Here is an 8565-nt window from a genome sequence, read left to right on the forward strand (position 1 = left end):
CTGTAGTTCCTTTTCAGGCATTATGTGAAAGTTCCCCCTAGAAGTCCAAAGGCAGCTGTTTTCTTAGCAGAAGGAAGTCAGGAAGAGGCAAAGCAGGCAAAGACATCAGATAAGTCTGGATAAAAAACTTGGCTAACCTATTTTTCCCCCCTCCTCCAAACAGCCAACTCTGAAGCACTGAGCAGAGATCTGCCCGGGAGGAAAAGCAGAGCCAATCTCTGAGAACTGACATGCGAGCTCTGGTGAGGATGGCTGCTCCCCCTGCCTTGGTGTGGGACCTCCTGAGCTCCCATTCCTGTGGTGGGAGTGTTTCTCCTCTCATCCAGCCAAGCCAGAGACCTCCTAGGGAACGAGCAGGTAAGGTTTAAGTACCAAGATCTCCCAAGTAAGAAGTGACATGGCAAAAGGAAATGGCCTCAAGTTGCAGCAGGGAAGGCTTAGATTGGCTTTGAGGAACAATTTCTTCACTGAAAGGGTGGTCAGGCATAGGAGCAGGCTGCCCAGGGCAGTCCCCATGCCTGGGGACATTTAAAGCATGTCAAGATATGGTGTTTAGGGACCTGATTTGGGTGGGGGCTTGGCAGTGCTGGGGCAGCAGCTGGGCTCGATGACCTTAGAAGGCTTTTCCAACCTAAAGGATCCTATGGTTCTGGAAAGCCTTGACCCCTCTGGCTCTAACACAGCACCTGGATGCTGACAGCATGAGGCTGGTCATAGACACTGGAGGTCCCTGTCCCACAGGGAGAGGACAAGACACTGTCACCTGCAGGAAGGGTCTCGTCCCCAGGGAGCAGTCAGTGACTCCATCCCTGCCCGGGGCTCTGGGTGCACCCTCGGGGTGGACACCTGCCCTCAGGTTTCCCTCTGGGCACCCGGGAAGGGAACCAGGTCCATCCATGTGGCAGCTCCAGGGCTTGCAGGCTTTGGGGCTTTGCAGCTGTGTGCCTTGTCACAAGGTGGCAGGGACATGACACTGCCTGGCCACGCTGCTGGCCTCGGATCCTTGCTGCTTTCCTCCTTATCCGATATGGATTTAGCAGCAATCTTCTGTCTTTTCTTTAAAACTGTCCTTGGGAGAGTGCAAAGAGAGGGTAATTAGTTATTTCAAAGCCTAAATAGTTTCCCTATTGGCACTCGAGAGAAAAGACAAACACCTGCTTTGCATCCTTCTGCCTGGAAGTCATTGTGACACAGGGAAGTGAGGAAGGGGCTGGCCAGGGTCAGCCTCTGCTGAGCCTCAGCTCTGGCTGCTCCTGCTTCCAGGGTAAACCCAAAAGCTGTCATGATCAAAAACGCAGGCCGCCCTTCTGTCCTGAGTCACAGGGGCCATTTCTTCTAAATGACTCAAGATGGGAAATCATTCTTGGAGCTTCAGAAGAAAAAAAACCCAAAAACATACATACATTTAAAAGTGTATGTATATACATACATTTCCTTCAATGAAGAAGAAAATCTTAGAAATATCATGTCATGTCTGGCTTCCTAGAGAAACTCTGGGCTTCTGAAAGCAAATGGCTGTGCATTGATAGGAGCATTTCCTTTCATTTTATATGCCTCCCACAGTAATCTTCTACCCTTCCCCATGGCAAGGAGAGTTTGGTGATTTTGTTGCTCTGCTCTCCCAAGGGTGTTGCAGGCTGTGTAGCAGGGAGTGAAGCCTTTGTCGCTGCTCATCAGACATTTTCCTTCACAATTCTCCCTGCAATGATAAAATTAGACTAGTGTTAGTGAGCAGTCAAGTAGAGCAGGTAACATTAGAAAAGGATTGTTTCTGAGCTGCTGTTCACTAGCACGTGTTTCCCCTTTCCAGCAGAGTGCAGCTGCCCAAGACGGGATTTTTTGTGGCTCAGCCAGATGTGCTCCTGCCTCCCGCCAAGACCCTGAGATGGAGCTGAGTTTCCATTCCAATTTATTGTAACAGAGGCTCCTCAGAAGTTTTCTCAGCTATGTAGGGCATAGAGCCCTGGAGCCAAGTAAGCCTGAGCTGCTGCATGCTTGCTGTGAGCCTTGAGGTGAGCATGCATCATTGCAGGCTTGGATTGATTGAAATGCACTAAGGAAACCAGCTCTGGGGAGGGAAGGAGGGAGGGAAATCCTCTGTTAACATGTGCCAATTCTTCTGTCAAACTCATCACAGCAGCACAGTGTGAAGACTGAAAGTGTAAGAAGATGTGGAGGGAAACACAGAATCTGACAGGAGCACTGAACACAAAAGTGCACGAAGTTTGCTTTTTGCTTGGATTTAAACTCGGAAGTTGTAAGGAATTTGGGAATGAGAGGGGACATTTTAGAAGGAGAAGAAGAAAAAGAAAAAGTTGTTGTTACAGTCCTGGCAAAATCTTTTGTTCTAGCTAATATAAGTAGTTAGTTTAAATAAAAAAAGAAAAAAATGCGGGTTTTTTTTTCCTTCACTATTATATTCATTGGTGGTCTATGGTGTGTGGTTTTATTTCTTGGTATTATTAACTCCGTGTAAATTGTTATTTAAGTGAAGCTCACTTTCTGGATGGGTTGGTTTGTATTTGAGGTAGGGTTAATTTCAATAGGCTTCTTTAACAGACTTCTGATAGGTATTTCTGGGATTTTGGTTTTGTTTGCTGTGTGTATAAACATACAGGTTTGGTAGGGCCAGCTCGGCTGCTGGAGTTTGGGGTGTTAATTTATTAGATGGCTTTTGTTAAATGCAGTTTTTAATTTTTGAAAGGGTTTTTAATGTAGTGGTTTTCAGGTGGTTTTTAAGAATTGATTGTATTGTTTTATGTTGTTTGTAGTTGGTGTATGATAAGGGATATGGTGTAACTTCTTGAACGTTATGGTTTTAGTGTTCCTAAGTTCCGATTTCTTTCTGGTTCAACGGGGTTTTTTTAGTTTTAATTTTGGGGACAGGGGCATTTATATGGTGGGTTGTTATAGGCAATATGTTTTTTAATTTGGGTAGTGATATTTTTTAGAATTTTAATAGTTTATATTTTTCATTTTCATGCTTTTATTTAGTTTTTTTTTTTTTAAAGTAACTTTTATAGATTATTGGTTATTATTTGTGAGTTAGCATAAAGGTAGAGCTTTGGGGTTTTTTTTAGCAATGTTTAAGGTCAGTTGTACACTTTTGAGTTTAGTAAGTTTGTTTGATTTAAGTTTTAATGGGTGTTTGTTTTTATTAGCAGTTATGTAATTTTTAATGTATTTGAGTTTTTTGGGTTTTTCAGATATTGGTTTAGGAGGAAGTTTATGATTACAATGAACGGAGGTTTTGGGCTAGTTATAGTGGGATTTAAAATTTATTTACAGTTCGGTTTATTTGAGCTTTTATTAGGGTTAAATGTTGTGGGATTATTGTTCTGTTAGTAATAGAAATAGGATTTGTTTTGATATGCTGCGATGGATGAGCGTGTACTGCGTACTGGTGCTGACCAAGGTACGGGATTTTTGTGGTTCTGATATGTTAGGGAAATGAATTTATGTGGTTTAATATATAGATGAAAATGGAAATAAATCTAAATATAAAATTATAGTGGTAAACATAAATACAGAAAACAAATACATAAATAAATAAGCTATAATATATAGTATATTATTGTAACATATAATATATAAATTATAGTCTATTATATATATACACAAATATATAAAAATATAAATTTTAACTATAAAAATATTTACATATAGTTAAAATAAATTGGGGATTTTTTTGTTTTTATTAGGTTATAGGCTGGGTTTTTTATAAATAATATAAATAGAAATAATATAAAAATCCAGATATATAAATATATATTTTATATATATATAAATATCTGAAAATATTTAATATAAATAAATATAAAATAAAAAATATAAATATATATATTATTATATTAAAAGGTATTCTCTCTAATATATATAACATCTATAAATATAATAAATAAAATGTATAAATGTAAATGTGAATAGAATTCTGAAAAATAAAATTATTTTTAGGAATTTTAAGTATGGTTTAAATCAAGGGGTGTCTTTGATTTTTATTTGGTAAGAGGCAGAGGTTTTATTTTAAATAATATAAGTATAGAAATGTAAATCTTAAGATAGAAATATGTAAGAAATATATGAAGAGAAATTACTAAACTATGAATATGGATTTAAATATAAATATATGTAAGTAATATGAAGAGTTGTAGTATCGAATATAAATGACATTAAATGGCAATATAAATGGAATATAAATACAAAAACATGTAAATATGGTTTAAAAGAAAGGGAATTTTTTGTCTTCTCCTTGAGTAGAGACAGGGGTTTTATTTTAAATAATATAAGTGTTACAGACGTAAAAATCTTAAAACAGAAATATATAATTCATATATAAAAATATATAAATAAGTACTCGGAATAGATGTAATAAAGAATAAAAATATATATATTAAAATTTATAAAGATAAATGTATAAGTACACATTGTACATTAATATACATTAAAATATAGATGTGAATATAAATATGAAAACATAATTATAAAAGCTATTTAAATATTGTTTAAAAGAAAGGGTTGGAGTTTTTTTTTTTGTTCTTCTTGGGTTAGTGGCAGGGTTTTTATTTTAAATAATATGAATAGAGATATTATTGTTATATTTCTAAGTATTGAAATATATAACCAAGATATAAATATACATATCGAAATTTAAATATAAGTAAATATAAATGATAGGAAGAGATGTAATATAGAATACAAATAACACTAGACATTAATATACATTTTAAATGTAAATGTGAATATAAATCTGAAAAATATAATTTAAAATAATTTTAATACAGTTGAAAAGAAAGGGGTTCTTTTTGGCTTTAATTTGGGAAGAGTCAGGGGTTTTATTTTAAATATTATAAGTGTTACAGAAGTGAAAATCTTAACACAGAAATATATAATTAATATATAAGGATATGAATAAAAATATATAAATAAATATAAGTAATACGAATTGATGTAATAATATTTGTAAATTTAAATATAAATTGAAAATAATAATAACTGTAAAAATAAACATACATCAATGTACATTATAAGTAAAAATGTGAATATAAATATGAAAAATATATAATTTTTAACATTTAAATACAGTTGAAATTAAAGGGGCTCTTTTTGGCTTTTATTTGGGTAGGGGCAGGGGATTTATTTTAAATAATGTAAGTTGTGAAAAATGCCAATCACTTGTTTTTAAAATTTTTAAAATTTTAATAGTAATAAAATAGTTATAAAAATAGTAACATAATTAGAGTAATAACAATTTGGACAAATTGAATTAGGACAATATGAGACAATAAAAACAAAGAGTTACGGATGTCTGGGTACCTTTTTCTGGGCATCAGGAGCCCGAAAAAGGACACCCGTTAACAAAGGATTAACCCTTAAGAACAATAGCCTGTTGCATATTCATACACTTCATACATGATGCATAAATTCCATTCAAATACAGGATTCTGTCTGGTCAGTGTCAACTTCTTCCTTCTAATCCTAACAGCGCCTCCAAGGCGGGAAGAAGTTCGTTTCTTCTGATAGGAATGCAATAAATTCCCTTTCTCTGAAAGATCTAGGTGTCCTGTGGCTGCTATCTCGCTGCAAGCCCTTTCTGTTAAACAAAGCATCCTACATAGCATCGTTTCTATTTTAACAATTTTTATAACCTAAAACTATATTTAACACAGTACTGAAGAAAATTAATACAGCATTATTTTCTAACACAACACATATAATATTCATTTTAATATTTGCGAAAAGCCAATCATAAAATACATGCATTTTTCACATAAGTGTTACAGAAGTAAAAATCCTAACAGAAATATATACTTACTCTGTAAAAATATGTACAAAAATACACAAATAAATTTAGGTATTAGGGATAGATGTAATATAGAATAAAAAATTATTTATAAATAGAAATTATACATCAATATACATTATATATAGAAAGGTAAATATTAATATGAAAACTATTTAAAAAAATATTTAAATATTTTAAAAAGAAATTGTTTTGGTTTTTTTTATCCTAATAGGTTAGAGGCAGGAGTTTTTGTTCTTCTTCCTGGTTGTTTTGGGGCATTTATTTCAGAGCAGTTTTTGGGGGGGATCGCCCCTGTTGTTTTTTGCCGCCTTCCCTGCCTGCAGCCCCAAGGCGCACGGCGCCCCCGGCTGGGGTGGTCGGCAGTGCTGCCGCCCTGTGGGCAGAGCGCGGTACTGCAGCCCTGCGCCGACAGGCAGCCGAGAGGCCGCCATCTTGGGAGTGGCGCGTCGCGGACTCACTTGACATTCTCAAGATGGCGGCCAAAATGGTGTGAGAATTGAAGACACCCGGTCGGTCTGACCGGACTGCCTACACAGAACACCGAAGCCGGCGTGGCTCCGACGGGATTTTCTGTGGCGTTTCAAGTGTACCCGACACGGGCTGTGGGCTCAGCGGCGCCGCGGGCGGGCATATTTTGACGGGTTTCTGACAGGCATTGGGAAAAACGCCTCTCTCTGCCGGGGTCCTCTGGCCCTCTTTCCCGCCCTCAGGGAGCCGAGCCGAGCCGAATTCTTCCGAAGAGCCGAAAATAGCCGAGTGTAGCCGAAGAGCCGAGTGTAGCCAAAAATAGCCGAGTTTAGCCGAGTGTGGCCGAAAATAGCCGAGTTTGCACGAAGGGCCGAGTCTAACCGAAAACAGCCGAGTGTAGCCGAAGAGACGATGATAGCGGAGTGTAACCTATAGCCGAGTGTAGCCAACATTAGACGCGCTTAGACAAAGAGCCGAATATGACCGAGTTTACCCGAACCGTGCCGAGTTCAGCCGAAGAGCTGAAAAAGCCGAATTTACACGAAAAGCCGAACTGAAATGAGTTTAGACCAAGAGCCGAACCAAGCCGAATTTAGCCGAGTTTAATTAAACAGAACCGAACGACGCCGCCTTCGGCCGAGTCGAACGAGCTCAGCCAAATCAAGGTGAGACCAACAGAACCCTACAGCTGTACAAGAGGGCGGTGCCCTGGCCGTCACTTTTTGCCGTACAATATGTCGGCACCCGGGTTGTCACAGTGTGCCGCACAACATGGAGGCGTTGTGGCCATTGCGGGTTGCCGTACAAGACGGCGATGGCCGCCTGAGTCACGTGATGCGAAGCAAAGATGGCGGCTTTCGGAACCGCGGGATTTTTTCGGTTTGTGGCGCTTCTTGTGTGCCTTCCGCGCCTCGCCGGTGGCGGTGATGGCATTCCGGTTCGCCTGCAGCGGACGGCGTTGCAGGAAATTGTTTCTAGGGCGCGGGGTTGGTGTCAGGTGTTGAGTGCCATGTCGACGTGGTGACGTCATTAGGCCGCACTCTGCCTGCAGTGCGCCAGAGCAGACGGCAGGGGGCGCTGTGCCTGCAGTGCGCCGGTGGAGAAGGCAGGGAACGCCATATAAGTATAAAATATACAGTACGTATTTGAAGGAACAAAACCTGTATGTCTGGTGCAGCTGTAGAACATTTCAGGCTCCCAGGGAGTCAATAGTTTTCTTTAAATCATTTTAGTTTTGGGTTTTTTTTTTTTACTCACAGATAGCCTGAAAGTTTCTCCTGCTGCTCTTTTATTTTACAGCTAGAAAGAAAAACCAAGTTAGAAACACGGAAAGGAAAGGGAAATGGAAAGGAAAGGAAAGGAAAGGACAGGGAAAGGAAGTGAAAAAGGATGAGAGTGAAAAAGGGAGAGTGAAAAAGCTGGTGAAAAACAGAGTGAAAAAAAGAAAAAAGAGTTGGAGGGGAAAAGAAAGGACATTTGGGAGGAGTGGTGCTGCCTCAGGTCCTTCCCCGCTGTCCTGGGTTGACTATATGGTGCTTTTATCCCAAATCGTCTCATTCTGTTTATGTTGAATAATAAGTTTTGTACCTTTAAGAGTGTTCCAGAGAGTGAAGGGGGGGAGAGAAGAAGCGCACAGTTTGTTTTCAGACACTGCACTCACTCCTCCACATTCCTGCTCCTGACTGTGTTGTCTGCGGACAGACAGTGGGACAGAGCTCTTCTTTTGCTTTTTAGTTAGTGTTAGCTAGCTGAGGCAAAGAAGTTCCCTGGACTGTTTTTTTTTCCTTTTTCTTTGGACCTCTTGAAACTGCTCTGGACTGAACACCCAGGAGAGCACCGGCAGCTGCACCTGTGGCCCACTGGGCCAGGCCTGGCCTGGGACAATTCCAGCACTGGAGGGACTGATCAGAGACTGAGTGAGCTGCAACCCGAGGACAGGGTTTTCTCAGTTTGTCATCTCTTTTAGAGTGGCAAGGGGCCTCATTGTTTGATATTGTTTTGGTCTTATTGTTTAATAAACAGTTTTTTTCCACCTTTCTCCAAGGAGGTATTTTTTCCTCCTGGACCAGTTGGGGGGAGGGGCCGATTGGATCTGCTTTTCCCACCGGAGCTCCTTTGGGGGATTCTTCCCCAAATTTGCTCTAAACCTGGACACCCGCCCCGGAGCGAAGGAGCCGTTTGATGCCCTGGCGGGACCGCAGCTCCCAGTGGCGCGGACGGAGCGGTGGCTGTCAGCCCGAGCCTACAACTCCCGGCAGGCCCTGCTGCCGGCGCGGCCTCTGACGCAATGGCCG

The 8565-nt window shown here is 40.0% G+C and overlaps 1 long non-coding RNA gene across 2 annotated transcripts; it reads left to right on the forward strand.

Moving 5' to 3' along the window:
* The first annotated feature begins 264 nt into the window (after positions 1 to 264).
* Positions 265 to 2220, forward strand: LOC128941420 (uncharacterized). 2 transcript variants are annotated; one of them, XR_008483551.1, is made up of 3 exons: positions 265 to 357; positions 1811 to 2012; positions 2141 to 2220. It is a non-coding gene; the product is annotated as an uncharacterized LOC128941420 (long non-coding RNA). The 2 variants fall into 2 exon arrangements; XR_008483552.1 differs by having other exon boundaries at positions 1811 to 1973; positions 2141 to 2208.
* The last annotated feature ends 6345 nt before the right edge of the window (positions 2221 to 8565 follow it).

Source organism: Melozone crissalis, unplaced genomic scaffold, assembly GCF_028551555.1.
Source record: "Melozone crissalis strain CALT ecotype California unplaced genomic scaffold, PUWL_Pcris_2 ptg000035l_1, whole genome shotgun sequence".
Classification (NCBI taxonomy): domain Eukaryota; kingdom Metazoa; phylum Chordata; class Aves; order Passeriformes; family Passerellidae; genus Melozone; species Melozone crissalis.